At 38.1% G+C, this 18,518-nt stretch overlaps 1 protein-coding gene across 3 annotated transcripts in view; it reads left to right on the forward strand.

Annotated features, from left to right (window-relative positions):
- Window positions 1-18,518, forward strand: part of IQCM (IQ motif containing M) — a 509,303-nt gene that overhangs the window by 213,779 nt on the left and 277,006 nt on the right. The gene's annotated exons all lie outside the window — the stretch shown is intronic.

Consider the following 18,518-nt stretch of genomic DNA (forward strand, 5'->3'; position numbering starts at 1 on the left):
TACAATATTGTAGTCGTTTTTGCCATACATTGACATGAATCCACCATGGGTTTATATGTGTTCCTTGTCCTGAAGCCCCCCTCCCATCTCCCTCCCCATCCCATCTCTCAGGGTCATCCCAGTGCACCAGCCCCGAGCACCCTGTCTCATGCATTGAACCTGGACTGGTGATCTGTTTCACATATGGTAATATACATGTTCCAGTGCTCTTCTCTCAAATCATCCTACCCTCACCTTCTCCCATGGAGTCCAAAAGACTGTTCTATACATCTGTGTCTCTTTTGCTGTCTCGCATACAGCGTTATCGTTACCTTCTTTCTAAATTCCAAATATATGTGTTAGTATACTGTATTGGTGTTTTTCTTTCTGCCTTACTTCACTCTGTATAATAGGCTCCAGTTTCATCCACCTCATTAGAACTGATTCAAATGTACTCTTTTTAAAGGCTGAGTAATACTCCATTGTGTATATGTACCACAGCTTTCTTATCCATTCATCTGCTGATGGACATCTAGGTTGCTTCCATGTCCTGGCTATTATAAACAGTGCTGTGATGAACAGTGGGGTACATGTGTCTCTTTCAATTCTGGTTTCCTCAGTGTGTATGCCCAGCAGTGGGATTGCTGGGTAATACGGCAGTTCTATTTCCAGTTTTTTAAGGAATCTCCATACTGTTCTCCATAGTGGCTGTACTAGTTTGCATTCCCACCAACAGTGTAAGAGGGTTCCCTTTTCTCCACACCCTCTCCAGCATTTATTGTTCGTAGATTTTTGGATAGCATCCATTCTGACCGGTGTGAGATGGTACCTCATTGTGGTTTTGATTTGCATTTCTCTGATAATGAGAGATGTTGAGCATCTTTTCATGTGTTTGTTAACCATCTGTATGTCTTCTTTGGAGAACTGTCTGTTCTTTGGCCCATTTTTTGACTGGGTCATTTATTTTTCCGAAATTGAGCTGCAGGAGTTGCTCGTATATTTTTGAGATTAATTCTTTGTCATTTGCTTCGTTTGCTATTATTTTCTCCCATTCTGAAGGCTGTCTTTTAATTTTGCTTATAGTTTCCTTCATTATGCAAAAGCTTTTAAGGTTAATTAGGTCCCATTTGTTTATTTTTGCTTTTGTTTCCATTACTCTGGGAGGTGGGTTATATAGGATCCTGCTGTGATTTATGTTGGAGAGTGTTTTGCCTATGTTTTCCTCTAGGAGTTTTATAGTTTCTGGTCTTACATTTAGATCTTTGATCCATTTTGAGTTTATTTTTGTGTAGGTGTTAGAAAGTGTTCTATTTTCATTCTTTTACAAATGGTTGACCAGTTTTCCCAGCACCACTTGTTAAAGAGATTGTCTTTTCTCCAGTGTATGTTCTTGCCTCCTTTGTCAAAGATAAGGTGTCCATAGGTGTGTGGATTTATCTCTGGGCTTTCTATTTTGTTCCAATGATCTATATTTCTGTCTTTGTGCCAGTACCATACTGTCTTTATGTGAAAAGAATTTGCCTAACCATGACACTAGGGAGTAAGGGAATACAAGCAAATAGAATGGTTTAATAACTGGTTGCATTCCACACTGTTGATTTGTGTTTCAAAGAACATACTGTGAGTCCTCTGGGCATTTGGATCTCCCTCCTCCCAAAGAGAACAAGTACAAAGAGAGAAACCAGGAGTCACTGGTCATATTTTCAAACATACGTCTAGATTCATCACTTTGGATTTCCCCTTGTGGCTCGGTGGTGAATCCACCTACAATGCAGGAGATGCAGGTTCCATCCCTGGGCCATGAAGGTCCCCTGGAAGAGGGCATGGCAACCCACTCCAGTATTCCTGCCTGGAAAATTCCATGGACAGAGGAGCCTGGTGGACTACAGTCCATGGGGGCATAAAGAGTCGTACACTGAAGCAGCTAAGCACAGCACCTCCCAAAGAGAACAGTCTTATGTGAGAGAAACCAGGAGTCACTGTCATATTTTACACATATGTGTAGAATCATCACATAAACACAACTAAAATAAGTTTTATAAGAAATATTTTTAGAAATGAAAACATGTCAAATATATAGCATTATTCTTTATATTAATTTTGACTGTGAATGGGTTGACTAGATTTTAATGAAATTTCTTATCAGTTTTCTCTGGAGCATTTTCTTGCACAATTTTGGTGAAAGAAAACTGTAAGAATCTAAGGGGATATTCTTCTTTGAAATTTAGATATTTTTATGTGATTCTTTACCAAATTGTGCTGTCAAAAGACTATGGGCATTCACTTGAAAGATGTTACTACATAGGATTCCTTAAGTGGGCGCTCTGCCGGGTGTGCGCTCAAGCACGCGCGCAGTCTCGCGTGCACGCGCGCACGGGGCCTCTAGCCGCACGTGCCCCTAAAAAAAAAAAAAAAAGATGTTACTACATAATAAAAAGTAGTCAATTAACTTTTAATATATAAAACATCTTTCCTCCTTTTTTCCTCTTCCATCATAATCTCTTCTGTCTGCTGTTTTCCTTCCCTCTGCCACACATTTGAGAGACATTTTAATTATTTTCATGTTCATGATATTCTCATCTTGTAGGCTATATTTGATAAAAAGGTCATCTGATTTGATTTTCTGATATTTCAAAGGATTAACATAAATCATTGTGACTATTAAGTTTAAAATTTCTATTTATTAAAATAATTTCTTATATTTAAAAAGATCATTTTGGATAGTAATTGAATATTGGATATTAATTGGATAGTAATTTGAATAGTAATTGAAATGATATGTTAAAAATCCTGTAGTAGGCTTGCTACTGCTTTAAGCTTTGAGTTAACTACATGACTATGATTTGACATGTTGAACAACATTCCAACAGTTTCTTTTTTCTAATTTTTAAATTTATTTGTTATGGTCCTGTTACAAGGAGTAGTGATATTTAATACAAATTTCACATTTTAATTTTGAAATGTATATTTATTTTCTTATGAAATATAAAATTTTGAATCTTTGTGAGAATGATGCAGATATTTATTTTGATATACATATATATATATATACTTATTATTTTAATGTATGTACTTGCAGGTAAAACTCTACATTTCAGTGCAGCAGGATTATCTGAACCTGATATTTTTATATCATATATTTTATACGGTCTTAAGTATGTTCATAAAAATTTATTTTTTTGAATCTTTCTTTCTAGATAAAAATTTCTACTGTTGCCTTAAAGTACTTTTGGGAAAAAATAAAGGAGGTACTTTATGTAGAATTCCTTTGGCAATAGTTTAAGATGTACAGTCACAATAAATTGGTTTGCATATATATTTAAAACTATTCTAACAAAGTTTTAAAAGAAAGCACTGTTGATGAATGCATGCTTTGGATTATAATGTTACTTAGGTTTACCAATGTACCACAATTTAAACTACATCACAATACCACTCACGCTAAAAAATATTCAAAAATGGAAGGTAGGTAAATATAAACCATTTAAATTTGTATTTTTGGACTGATACATTTTTTTAGAGAAGAATCTTGATCTACACTTCTCATTTCTTTGATTGTAGGAGACCATTAGTTTTTTAGTTTCAGAATTCACTTCACAATCTTTCTTTACCATAGAAGCCAAAGGATTCAATCAAATTCTGTCAATCATGTTGACCTTTTATTCTCTGATATCCTCTTGTGGGAAAGGTATTTGAGAGACTCTAGGACCCTGGGCATTAATAATAGTGCTCACCACAGTTCTAGTTTTATAATAATCTCCCAGTCCACATATTCATCCTTTCTGAAATAAGCTGGAGTGTGATTGTTACCAAAATCTGGATGAAAAAAATGAAAAGCTGGCTGCAGAGAACATTGGAACAACTATTAGGTTAAGGGAGTGAACAGACTGTGCCTGCCCTGGGGAATCCCCCCACCCCCACCTCCTGGGAAGCTAGGTATGCTTGTTCTCTAGGAAAGGGAACATTAACTAAATTTCTTAAAAAGTAATGAAAGAGAACAAACTGTAAAAAGGCAGCCAAAAAAGGCAAACATCTGTTACTGAACATGTCTTACTTGACTTCATTTTAATGTTCTTAGGAATAAATTTATGAACTAGGAAAGGTTCAGCACTAATTAGCTTGTTTTCATCAAACAAAATGCACCAGACATGGATGTTGAATATGAATGAAAACTTCAGTAGTAATAATAAGTAGACACAGAAAGTGCCAGGGGAAGTAGAAAGTGCTGGTATCCAGGGTTATGGCCACAGGCTTTGGATCTTGCTGTGGCTGTTAATATTGCATTGATTTAGATTTGCTTCTTTAAATGGTCAGAAAAAAGTCTAAAAAGTCAAGTGTATTCATTAAAAGTTTTGTCCTCAGTTATACACTTTTAGCTTAATGAGATACTATACTAAATTGCAATTACAAATATGCTTGCAATACCTATATTTTGAAGGAAACCCCAATGAGCCAAAAAATGAAAAAATCAACCACACTTATTACAACAACAATGCTTTATAATCTTATTTTTTCATTTGAAAATATATTCTGAACATCTTATTAGCGTATATTCTGTAACATTAAATCAATGACAGCTCTATTCCATTGAATGTACATAGCTCATTTTTGGTTATTTTGGCAATTGACTGCTTTAATGGGATGCAGTGCACTATATTTGTACTTAAATCTTTGTGCATATTCTTAATGTCCTTAGGATAAATTCCTTTTAGTGAAGTTGTTGTTATGTTTCTTATTTGTTTTTATTATATATTGATAATTTGTCTTCCAAAGAGGTGTTGGTTTTCAATTTTCACATAGATTTCCACTGCTGTTGCTTCCTCAAAAACAAAAGTATGCAAAGAAAAAAAAAACAATAATCAACTAAAATTAGATAATTTTCTGCAGGTTTGGTTTAAATCAGAGTTAGATTTTAGGATGTTTTGTGGAGTGGGGCAATATCCTCTAGTCCTTTGCCACTCCGTGGGTCAACAGAATCATTATCATCTGGGAACTGATTAAACGTGTAGGCTTTTAGGACCCACCCCAAATCTACTGAATCAAAATCTATTGTATTAATAAGATCAATAGTGATTTATAAGTATATAAATGTTTGAGAAATACTGTTTAGGCAATTCCCCATAATATTTTGCCTTTTAAGTGGGCTTTTGATAAATAGTTACAGTCTATTCAATGTAATTTTTTCCTGACAAATACCTGAAGTACAGATATGAAGACCTACAAGATCTTCTAGAACTAACACCCCCCAAAAGATGTCCTTTTCATCGCAGGGGACTGAAATGCAAAAGTAGGAAGTCAAGAGATACCCAGAGTAACAGGTAAGTTTGGCCTTGGAAATGAAAATGAAAGCAAGAGAAAGGCAAGAGAACACGTTGGTCATCGCAAACACCCTCTTCCAACAACACAAGAGAAGACTCTACACATGGACATCACCAGATGGTCAACACTGAAATCAGATTGATTATATTCTTTTCAGCCAAAGATGGAGAAGCTCTATACAGTTGGCACCTGACTGTGGCTCAGCTCATCAGCTCCTTATTGCAAAATTCAAGATTACATTGAAGAAACTGGGGAAAAACTCCTAGACCATTCAGATATGACCTAAATCAAATCCCTTATGATTATACAGTGGAGGTGATGAATAGATTCAAGGGACTGGATCTGGTAGACAGAGTGCCTGAAGAACTATGGACGGAGGTTTGTCACATCGTACAGGAGGTGGTGATGAAAACCGTCCAAAAGAAAAAGATTGCAAGAAGGCAAAGCAGTTGTCTGAGAAAGCCTTTCAACTAGCTGAGAAAGAAGAGAAGTGACAGGCAAAGGAGAAAGGGAAGGATATACCCAACTGAATGTAGGGTTCTAGAGAATAGCAAGGAGAGATAAGAATGTGTTCTTAAGTGAACAGTGCAAAGAAATAGAGGAAAACAATAGAACGGGAAAGACTAGAGATCTCTTCAAGAAAATTGGAGATGCTACAGGAACATTTCATGCAAAGATGGGATCGATAAAGGACAGAAATGGTATGGACCTAACAGAAGCAGACGATATTAAGAAGAGGTGGCAAGAATGCACAGAAGAACTGTACAAAAAAGATCTTCACAACCCAGATAATCACGATGGTGTGATCACTGACCTAGAGCCAGACATCCTAAAGTGTGAAGTCAAGTGGGCCTTAGGAAACATTACTGCAAATAAAGCTAGTAGAGGTGATGAAATTCCAACTGAGCTATTGCAAATCCTAATAAGATGATGCTGTTAAAGTACTGCACTCAATATGCCAAAAACTTTGGAAAACACAGCAATGGCCACAGGACTGGAAAAGGTCAGTTTTCTTGCCACCTCTTCTTTTTAAGTTATACATAAAAATACTGCTGTATAATACACTACGATTGATCACTATATAATGAAGTAGTGCTTACTCCTTGGTACAAGTATATTGTTTTATTCTTCAATTGTATATGTGTGTGTATATATACACACACACACACACACTCTTTTTCATTCTTTTCCATTATAGGTTATCACAGAATATCAAACACAGTTCCCTGGTTCCCTGTGCTATATAGTAGGTCTTTGTTGTTTATCTCTTTTATATATAGTGTGTGTGTGTGTGTAAGCCTCTTGATTGGGTGTGAAAGAGGAGAGTGAAAAAGCTGACTTAAAACTCAACAAAAGCAGCAAAAAATGTCAACATTCAAAAAACTAGGATCATGGCATGCAGTCCCATCACTTCATGGCAAATAGAAGGGGGAAATGTGGAAGCAGTGACAGATTTTATCTACTTGGGCTCCAAAATCATTGTGGACAGTAACTGCAGCTATGAAATTAAAGGACACCTGCTCCTTGGGAGAAAATCTATGACAACCCTAGACAACATATTAAAAAGCCGAGACATTCCTTTGCCAACAAAGATCCGTCTAGTCTTAGCTATGGTTTTTCCATAGTTATGTACAAGAATGTGAGCCTTGAACCATAAAGAAGGCTGAGCACTGGAGAACTAATGGTTTTGAATTATGGTGCTGGAGAAGACTCTTGAGAGTCCCTTGGACAGAAAGGAGATCAAACCAGTCAATTCTAAAGGAAATCAACCCTGAATAGCCATTGGAAGGACTGATGCTGAAGCTGAAGCTCCAATACTTTGATCACCTGATGCAAAGAGCCCACTCATTGGAAAAGACCCTGATGCTGGGAAAGATTGAAGGCAGGAGGAGAAGAGGGAGGCAGAGGATGAGTTCGTTGGATGGCATCACCGACTCAATGGACATGAGTTTGAGCAAACCCTGGGAGATAATGAAGGAGAGGCAAGACTGGCTTGATATAGTCCATGGGGTCGCAGACAGAGTCAGACATGACTTAGCCAACTGTATAACAACTATTCTCTGCTTAATTTAGAATCGTAGCAGGACAGGAATGCATTCTGCTTCATTTAGAGTCATGGCAGGATAGGAATGCATTTTCTTGTGAATGTTGATGAGTAAGATTATAACCAATCAAAGATCTGAGAAACACATTTTCAAATAATGAAATAAAAATAGTGAATATCAAAATTGGCCTGGGAAAGTATGCCAGGTAATAGACCCTTCACCCCAATAAAGTAATCTGTACAATTTCAATAAGCCAATATATCCAAGTGTATCCTTACTTTCGAAGAATTAGATCTTCGTGATTTATAAACACATAAAGTTTGAGAAGCATACTTTTATGTAATTCCCCATAAAAGTGCTTCAAACAAGGGTAGTTAGCCAAACTTTAGTTAGTGGCTGGGCAGCTTTTAACATGCATTCAATTTTTTGTTGTTTAGTCACTAAATTGTGTCCAGCTCTTTTGTGACCCTATGGATTGTATGTAGCTTGCCCGGCCCTTCTGTCCCTGGGATTTCCCAGGCAAGAATACTCAAGTGGGGTGCCTTCATTTTCTTCTCCATGGGATCTTCTCGACCCAGGGATTGAACCCTGGTCTCCCACATCGCAGGTAGGTTCTTTACCAACTGAGCCACTAGGGAAGTCATAGTATTTATAGGTTCATACAGTTAAAACTTCAGAATCAGATAGCTCATTCCTGGCAGCAGCTGTTCCATTGCTTGGCATTCTTGAATTTTGAAATTTCCAAGAACATACAGGGTAGATCTGGAGCCACTTATGCTCCTAGGGGGTTTTGATAAACTTGGAAAACGTATAGATTTCCAAAGTCTTTTCATTCTTTTCTTTCTTGGGGGACTGACATTCACCTTAAACTTCGGGAACTTTTCTATCACATGGTTTTAAAGATTTCTATTGTTTTATGTGTTAATAGTGCAAAACAGTCTATTATTCATATACATATCTATATGTAGCTCTATATATATATCTTAAAGAATAAAACTGAAACAAATACTTATAAAACTTAGGAAACAGAACTCTTTGTGTCTTTTCACTCCCTTCATAACTTGAAGAAACCAATCTTCTTAATTTTACGTTAAGTGTTCCCCTGTTTTCTTTATAATTTTAGCACATCTAGACACAACTCCAATTAGTATTTTGCTTAATTTTACTTGTATTTGACTTTGTGTGTATGAAATTATAATATATTCTCTTTCTTTTTGCCCAACAATGTATTTTTGAGAACTGTCAATGTTCATAAATGTTGACCTCTGCCCTCATGGTTCATTCATTTTCATGGATGCACACCATCCCATTGAATAACCACATTGAAATTTAATTATCCTCTCCATTGCTGAGAGATATTTGTCTTTTTAAAAGGTTATGTCCTATTGTGAACAATTCCACCACATTCTTTGACAAGTGTTAGGTGCAAGAGTTTCTCTAGGGTAAGAATTCCCAGCATCGGTATGAGCCTGCACCCTGATACATTGAGAATGGGTTATGTAGATGCTAGAATATTGATCCCTTTAGCCTGGGAGGTAGGTGGATAGGGCCTGGGGAGTAGGAACTCAGTAACTGATTATTAACTACCTGGATAATTGATCGCCTCCAGCCACAAGCAGCCTGGAGTAGACTGGCTGTACTGGTCAGTGGGCGCATGTGTGTTCAGTGTTACCAGGCAATACAGTGAACAGTTTTCCACTTTCAGCAGCAGTTTATCAGAATCCCCATTGCTTCATATGCTTGGCAACACTTAATATGTCAAAATTTTAACCTTTGCCAATTTGGAAGGTGTGAAATACTTCTTTGCAATTTTAATTTGCATTTCCCTAATGACAAATCAGGCTGAGAAATTTTTTTTCACACATTTCTAGGCCACTATTATTTCTTCTTTGTGAACACCATAGAGTGGTATTTTAAAAAATATATTTAGGTGCATTTACACCCTTTCTATTTTGTGTTCTCCATTTGTCTTTCCATTTTATCCTTTTTTTTTTTTTTTTTTTGGTAAATTGACATTTTACCCTCTTGTTCCTTTGTCCTTAGTACAAGTTTGACATTGTGCTAGTTTTCTTTGTACTCATTTGACATTTATGTTCTTGTTTTTACTTTTTTTTAAGTGGTTAAATTAGGAATTTTAATACATACTTTTAACTTAAAATATACTTATCCTCTTCCCACCTCATACAGAAATCTTAGATTGCCCTAACTACTAGTGTTTAGTTCTCTCTTTCATTCTATTTAGCTTCACAAATTATGTAGAAACTGTCATATTGTTTTATACTTCCCTACCTGTTTATGTTTATGTACATGCTTACCAATTTTTTACCTGCCTTCTCAGTAAAGAATCTGTCTGCAATGCAGGAGACCTGGGTTTGATCCCTGGGAAGATCCACTGGAAAAAGGAATAGCTATCCACTCCAGTATTCTTGCCTGGACATTTCCATGGAGAGAAGAGCCTGGTGGATTACAGTTCATGGGGTCGCAAAGAGTCAGACACGACTGAGCAGCTAACACTTTCACTTTTATATCTAGCATCACAAGCCTATCGGATGGTTTTCCTTCTTGAACTATGTCCTTTAGAAGTACCTTTAGTAAGGGCTTCCCTGGTAGCTCAGCTGATAAAGAATCTGCCTGCAATGCGGGAGACCTGGGTTTGATCCCTGGGTTGGGAAGATCCCCTGGAGAAGGGATAGGATACCCACTCTAGTATTCTGGCCTGGAGAATGCCATGGACAGAGGAGTCTGGCAGGCTACAGTCCATGGGGTCACAAATAGTTGGACACAACTGAGTGACTTTCACTCACTTTAGGTAAGGGTCAGTTGGCAGAAAGCTTCTGTTCATATTATATTTACTTTTATCCTCAATAATACATTCTCTAAACATTGAGGTTATCATTTTCATGTTTTCTGACTGCCACTGTTGAAAAATCAGATGTTTATCCAGTTGTCTTTCTTCTGTGAGTAATGTGTCTCTGTTCTCTACTTCTAAGGACTTAATTGTTGTTCTGCTGTTTTATTATGAGATGTGTAAGTGTGGTTTTCTGTTTATTCTGCTTGGTTTTTATTTGGCTTCCTAAAATCAGTGTCTTTCTGTGGTATGGGAAAAAAAAATCTGTTACTATCTCTTTAAATGGTATTTTTCTTCCCTTTTTTTTCTGTATAAACTCTGATTAAAACTTTTTATGAAACTGTCCTTACATATACATTGCCTTCCATTCAGTTGTCTTTCTTGTTTTCCCTCTTTTTCATATTTGCCATCTCTCTGCCTCTCAGTGCTGCATCCTGGGTCTTTTTTTTCCTACCTGATTTCTATTTTTATATTAGTTTAAATATTTTTGTGTATCCATTCTTGTCTTTTGCTATTCGTTTAGCTCTCTGTTATTTCAATCATATGTTTCATTTTTACAGTGTCTAGTTGTTATTTTCCAAATTAGCTTGGTCAACTTTGATAATTTGGGGTCCTTTAATATATCTCTGCGGAGAAGGCAATGGCACCCCACTCCAGTACTCTTGCCTGGAAAATCCCATGGACAGAGGAGCCTGGTGGGCTGCAGTTCACGGGGTCGCTAAGAGTCAGACACGACTGAGCGACTTCCCTTTCACTTTTCACTTTCATGCATTGGAGAAGGAAATGGCAACCCACTCCAGTGTTCTTGCCTGGAGAATCCTAGGGATGGGGGAACCTGGTGGGCTGCCGTCTATGGGGTCGCACAGAGTTGGACACGACTGAAGTGACTTAGCAGCAGCAGCAATATATTTCTGAATATATAGAAAAGGAAACTCATTCTTATTTTGTATTCTGTTTACCTTAATTAGGGTATTGCAGTCCTAAAATTTCTGAATGTGTAGCTTGTTGTTTTTTCTGACACCTTGATTGCTTCAGTTCAGTTCAGTCACTCAGTTGTGTCCGACTCTTTGTAACCCCGTGAACTGCAGCACACCAGGCCTCCCTGTCCATCACCAACTCCCGGAGTCCACCCAAACCCATGTCCATTGAGTTGGTGATGCTGTCCAACCATCTCATCTTCTGTTGTCTCCTTCTCCTCCTGCCCTCAATCTTTCCCAGCATCAGGGTCTTTTCAAATGATTCAATTCTTCACTTCAGGTGGCCAAAGTATTGTAGTTTCAGCTTCAACATCAGTCCTTCCAATGAACACCCAGGACTGATCTCCTTTTGGATAGACTGGTTGGATCTCCTTGCAGCCCAAGGGATTCTCAAGAGTCTTCTCCAATACCACAGTTCAAAAACATCAATTCTTCAGTGCTTAGCTTTCTTTATAGTCCAACTCTTACATCCATACATGACCACTGGAAAAACCATAGCCTTTACTAGACGGACCTTTGTTGACAAAGTAATGTCTCTGCTTTTTAATAGTTCTTATATTCGATGATTTTCTGACTGGGAGCTCATTTTTCTTTGTATTTTATTATGAAAATTCTTTGAAACTTTAAGCTACACTCTTCTTTATATTGATATTTGCTTTTACCGGGTACATTTTTAGAGGACTACCAACTACTGAAGCCTGGCTCGCTGCAGTACATGGGGTCGCAAAATTTGGACATGACTTAGCGAATGGACAGAACAACCACCACCACCAACCTGGGACCTTTTACTCTAAATTTGCTGCCTTTTTTTGTGGGGTGGGGGTAGTTTAGGGAATTTCAGATAGTGTGAAGTGAGGCACCAAAACCTTATGAATGAGGTGTTGGCCTAGAAATTCCTAGGAGGGGATTTTGCCCCCTCTTTACCCAGAGCCAAGGCCATGCCAGACAAGTAGACTCATGATATCTCTTTCTCTTTCTCTTTCTTTCTCACCCCATGGAAATTTGAAAATCCCAGTTATATGCTAAGGATATTATACTTCCAGTCCCTAGCCTTTTACAGGGTGTTTTCAACTCTAACATTTTTTCATGCTCTGGGTTCCAGTGCTTTCAACTAGAGGGCACAGTTCAGTTCAGTTCAGTCACTCAGTCATGTCCAACTTATGCGATCCCAAGGACTGCAGCACACCAGGCTTCCCTGTCCATCACCAACTCCTGGAGCTTGCTCAAACTCATGTCCATTGAATTGGTTCAGTTCAGTTCAGTTCAGTCACTCAGTCATGTCTGGCTCTTTGTGACCCCATGGACTGCAGCACGCCAGGCCTCCTTGTCTATCACCAACTCCCAGAGTTTACTCAGACTCCTATCTATTGAATCGGTGATGCTATCCAACCATCTCATCCTCTGTTGCCCCTTCTCCTCCTGCCTTCAATCTTTCCCAGCATCAGGGTCTTTTCCAATGAGGCAGTTCTTCACATCAGGTGGCCAAAGTATTGGAGTTTCAGCTTCAACATCAGACCTTCCAATGAATATTCAGGACTGATTTCCTTTGGGATGGACTGGTTGTATCTCCTTGTGGTCCAAGGGACTTTCAAGAGTCTTCTCCAACACCACAGTTCAAAAGCATCAATTCTTCAGTGCTCAGCTTTCTTTAAAGTCCAACTCTCACATCCATACATGACTACTGGAAAAACCATAGCTTTGACTAGATTGACCTTTGTTGGCAAAATGATATATCTACTTTTTAATATACTGTCTAGGCTTGTCATTCTTCCAAGGAGCAAGCATCTTTTAATTTCATGGCTGCAGTCACCATCTGCAGGGATTTTGGAGACCCAAGAAAATGAAGTCTCTCACTGTTCCCATTGTTTCCCCATCTATTTGCCATGAAGTGATGAGACCAGATACCATGATCTTCGCTTTTTGAATGTTGAGTTTTAAGCCAGCTTTTTCACTCTCCTCTTTCACTTTATCAAGAGGCTCTTTAGTTCTTTGCTTTCTGCTGTAAAGTTGGAGTCATCTGTGTAACTGAGGTTATTGATATTTCTCCTGGCAGTCTTGATTCCAGCTTGTGCTTCATCCAGCCCAGCATGTCACATGATGTACTCCACATATAAGTTAAATAAGTAGGGTGACAATATACATCCTTGATATGCTTCTTTCCCAATATGGAACCAGTCTGTTGTTCCATGTCTGGTTCTAACTGTTGCTTCTTGACCTACATACAGATTTCTCAGGAGGCACAGAGCTCATTAAAACCCAGGGTCTAGGTTGTCTAAAATTTCCACACAATCCCTGAGGCAGAGACAAGTCTCAGAACTCATACAACAGTAAATTCAACATTTCTTCTTGTTTTTGACCAGAAAGGAATTCCATTACTTTCCCTTCATCTCAACTATGCATTTAAAATATCTTTGATTTTTATTTTTAGAATGTATTATAGTATTATCCTCTGATTTGTTGCTATGAACATGCTTCAAGAAATAACAGCCTTATTATATCTTTTACAAATAAGTTTCAACCCTGAGAGGGACTTACACTGGGATGTAAACTTCTCTGTCTTTCTTACTCATCTTTGTATTGCTACCATGTTAGCCTTAAAGTTCTACCTGTCAAAGAGGCTTGATTTCCCTTGGAGATTAAAGACGTTTGTCTAGTGATTGGTAAAGGACCAACCTATGTTTTGTTGGGCCACCTTCTTCAGGCTTTCCTCCTCTGAAAGTCGAATGACTTTTTGAGGCCGTGGCTGTGACCAAGTGACCAGCGTTCCCTGTGGCATTCCCCTGACTTCTCATAAGGAAAGTAAAGGAAACCCCACACTTGAGAACACCTTCAAAGTGGAGGCATCTAGGGCTCCATGAGCAGGTTTGGAGAAACTAGGGGTTACCTGGGCCTATTGCAACTTCCTGGGGGAGATTCTGTGGCTCGAAAACCTTCCTGTTCTTTCTGTGTGTTTTGAGAAAGAAACGCTTAAATACAACAATATAAAGAAAATGACTTGTGAAAAATTCCAAAATCATGTGTTTTGTGCCTTCTGGTTCTGCTGCTGCTACTGCTGCTAAGTCGCTTCAGTCGTGTCCGATTCTGTGCGACCCCATAGATGGAAGCCCACCAGGCTCCCCCGTCCCTGGGATTCTCCAGGCAAGAACACTGGAGTGGGTTGCCATTTCCTTCTCCAGTGCATGAAAGTGAAAAGTGAAATTGAAGTCGCTCAGTCATGTCCGACTCTTTGAGACCCCATGGACTGCAGCCCACCAGGCTCCTCCAACCCATGGGATTTTCCAGGCAAGATTAGTGGAGTGGGTTGCCATTGCCTTTTGGTTCTGCATGTGTGCAACTTATTGACAGTTTTCTTTTTAAAATATTTATCAAGAAGCAGTAGCAGTGTAAGGAATGCAACTCACTGCTATTTCACAGAATGTGCTGGTGACATGACTGACTTCTGCTGGGGAAACAGGAATGTTTATATTCAAGCTTGGCAGAAAAAGCTTTTCAGTTTACTTCACATGTTTTAATGTGTAATTTGTAATTTTACATGTATATGCTATTAGTGATTTCTGTTCACTGTTACCTATTTTTAAAGAAACATTTCATTTACCTTAAATGTGTGTTTATATATGCTTCTGGTAGGGTCACAAAGCTGTTTAAAACTATGAAAATTTCTTGCTACTTAGAAAATACCCTTTAACTACATTTAGGGTAAAGTATTGGAGGCATAATGTGCCAATTATAGATTACGTTTATACTGCAAACATATTGTAGAATTTGACGCTAATAGTAGTAATATAGAAACATGGCTAGCGTGAAGGTGCAAAATGAAAGGCTTTTTTCCGTATTTCATTTCTGGTTAATCAGTGCAAAAATTTAATCATTAAACTGTGAGAGAAGTTAGCAGCATTGTCAAAAGGAAAACACAAATTCCAGATGAGATTTGGAAAGAAGGGGGAATTGGTAGATAAGACAGCTGCTTCTGAAAGGAAGTTTGAGATGTAATAATATTATGTGAATTATCACAAATTGGTGCCAGTTAAATTGTGGGGTTTGAGAAAATATGTGGGAAAGGAGTCTGAAAAAAAGGTTTGAAGTAAATCAACACAGGTTGTTAAAAACATTGGAAATTTGACATGAGTATTTAATAAGTGACTTACATCTTCAACCAAGTATTTAGAATGTGTCCCTTGAAATGCATTGCCATGAAGAGACTAGGACCTTGGGGAGGTCTCGAGAAGCAGGTGGCAGCTGTGGTAAGAAGACACATTTTGAGAGAGAATGGAATAGAAACACCAAGGCAAAATGGACTTGCAATTTTAATATATAGGTATGGAGAAAACGAAGACTTAGGTAAAAAACCAAGAACCCTTAAATAAAGGAGTGCTGATTGGAGAAGGAAATGGCAACCCACTCCAGTATTATTGCCTGGAGAATCCTGTGGACGGAGGACCCTGGTGGGCTGCCGTCTATGGGGTCACACAGAGTCAGACACGACTGAAGCAACTTTGCAAAAAGATGACCCCAAATCCCTCAGGTTCTAATTATGTTAAGTAGGAAGAAAAAGAAACAACAGATGTCACTAGAAAAAAATCAGAGAACATTTTAGTAAGAATCCTCAAGACTGTTTGTCTGAGGGACTTCCCTGATGGTCTAGTGGCCAAGACTCCACACTCCCCTGCAGGGGGCCAAGATTTGGTCCCTGGTCTGGAGAATCCCAGGGACAGGGGAGCCTGGTGGGCGTCTATGGGGTTGCACAAAGTCGGGCACGACTGAAGTGACTTAGCAGCAGGGAACTAGATCCCACATGCTGCAACTAGGAATATGCCTGCCACTGAAAAAGATCCTGCATACCATAACTAGGACCCAGAACAGACAAATAAAGTGTTAAAATCCTGAAGTTGGGGTGGCTGCCTTTTAGTCTGTGTCTTGTACAACCACCGTTTAAAAAAAGAATGGTTGTCAGGCTGCTTTGCTGAATGACCTTCATATCTGACACCCTTCATAATGGAGAGTGTGTCATGTGGCCAGAGAAGGAGGCAGTGAAAAAAATCAAGCTGGCAAGTGTAAATAGTATATCTTATAAGGACAGTGTGTTTCAAGCCAAGCACTTTGTTTTGTGTGAAAGTATGGAATATATAGGTTAAAAAATAATTTGTATAGCCATGAGTATTTTTCTAGCCATGAATATGTGTCATGGAACATCTTGAGGGTGGTATTTAGACTATAGGTCCTGTTTCATGTTTTATTATCACCTATATGTGCGCATACATTTTTAAAAGTACAATATTACTTTTGAGGATGATTTTTTGCTTTGAAATAGAAAACATGATCAGGGAGTTCTAAAAGGAACAAGTAGTCAAGAGATAATACAAAGTGCTTCTCAAGGTTAATATTGTATTCTAACGCAACTATAGAAGAAAAGTTAATCTTCAACCTTAAAAAATGAATGGCATGAAATAAAAATTTATACATACAAGTCAGACTGCATTCAGGAGAATACTCACTGTAGGATAGAGTGAAGCTTGACTCCAAAGGAGAAGTTTATGATTTGTTTAATATATTTAAAATAATCACTCTGTGTCTTAAAACTGAGTCCTATTGCAATACAAATACAGATTTCTTCCATATTTCATGTTTACATTTATTCTTTATATATCCTGAGATTTTATAGAGCAGACTTCTTTGACTCCAGGTGCCAAACAGTGGTGAAATATATATACTTGAAACTTTAAAAACAAAACTAAAATAAATGTTTTCCTTATGGTATGAGAAACACATCCATAGCCAAGACACTTTCTGGTACTGACTTCTTCTAGAGTCTGAGAGGGAAGACAACGCCAACAATCCAAAATCCATTAGTCTTCACTCATTAACAAGATTGCCTCAAATTCCTCCCATTCAAGGCCATCTTTTCAAAAGCTATTTTGGGCACAATAATTGTCATAGCAGATTATAAACTGGGTATGCATTGCCTCTAGGTATCAGTTTAAGCTTTGGATCACACCTAATGACCAGAAAGGGAATGGCCCAGTTATTCTGAGGTCTTGAAAAATTATCTTTCTGAGTTGTTCTTTCCACTGCTGACTGGTATTGAAGGATTGTATAAAAGATCCATATTAAGCACTCCAGTGTCATTATTGAAGAGATGCTCTTGAAGCTGACCATGCCATTATCCCAGGCTTCCTTTAAAGTACTCATGGAAGAAATTTTAGAAGAAAAGTTAATCGTCAAAATTAGTCTAATGGAAAAAAATTTACAGAAAATAAGTGTGCTTCTCTTATAGACATTGTGAGTATCAGAACGACCGTGCTTTCTTTGTTACTTTGCATTTTAGTTTGCCAGGCCTGCCATAATAAACGCTATGGACTGAGTGAGTGGCTCGCACAGTGGAAGTTAATTTTCTTTTAGTTCTGGGACACAGTGAGTTTTTCCTGAGGTTTCTCTCCTTGACTTACAGATTTCTCCTTGCTGTGTCCTCACATGGCCTTTTCTTTGTGCACACATGTGGCCCCTCTTCTGTTATAAGGCCACCAGTCCTGTTGGATTAGGGCCTCACCTTTATGATCTCATTTAATCTTCATTACCTCCTAAAAGGCCTTATCTCCAAATAGAATCACATCTGGGGATTAGGGCTTTAGCATATGAATTTTAGGGGAACACAGTTTAGGCCACAATATTTTGATAGCTAGAAATTTGAGAGACAGATCTGTGTAACACATTAAGCAAAAGCAGAAACACTTGACATTGTTTTTCTATTCATATTTTCCTTTCAACTTGATATTTTTTTCCTTTTTAATACATACTGTGTTTTTGGAAGCTACTTTAATATTTTTATAACATGGGGGACAAATAACCAAGTAAATAAATTCATATCTGTAGTAGATCTTTATGGATATTTGCTCACTGAAATAATCAAGAGTTGTATTCCTGGGGGCCAGAAGATGCTGGAAGAGGTTCTGTGATCATATGCTGCTGAGTACACATATTTATATATGTTTTTAGGCTCATAATTGGGGCTTCCCCAGTGGTTCAGCGGTAAAGACTCCACCTGCAATGCAGGAGACTCTTCGATCCCTGGGTCAAGAAGATCCTCTGGAGGAGGGCTTGGCCACCCACTCCGGTTTTCTTGCTGGGGAAATCCTACAGGCAGAGGGACCTGGTGGGCTATAGTCCATAGGGTCACAAAGAGTCGGACATGACTGAAGCGACTTAGCGTGAGCGCATTAGACATACGTATGTATATGATTGTTCAGGCTTTTAATATATAGTATAATCAGGCTTTTAACATTTAGTATAATGGAACAGTTCTTTCTCCCTTTGATTAATATAATAGAACATCAATGGAATTAAAATTTTATTTGA

The sequence above is a fragment of the Bos taurus genome, chromosome 17, assembly GCF_002263795.3.
Source record: "Bos taurus isolate L1 Dominette 01449 registration number 42190680 breed Hereford chromosome 17, ARS-UCD2.0, whole genome shotgun sequence".
In the NCBI taxonomy this organism is placed as follows: domain Eukaryota; kingdom Metazoa; phylum Chordata; class Mammalia; order Artiodactyla; family Bovidae; genus Bos; species Bos taurus.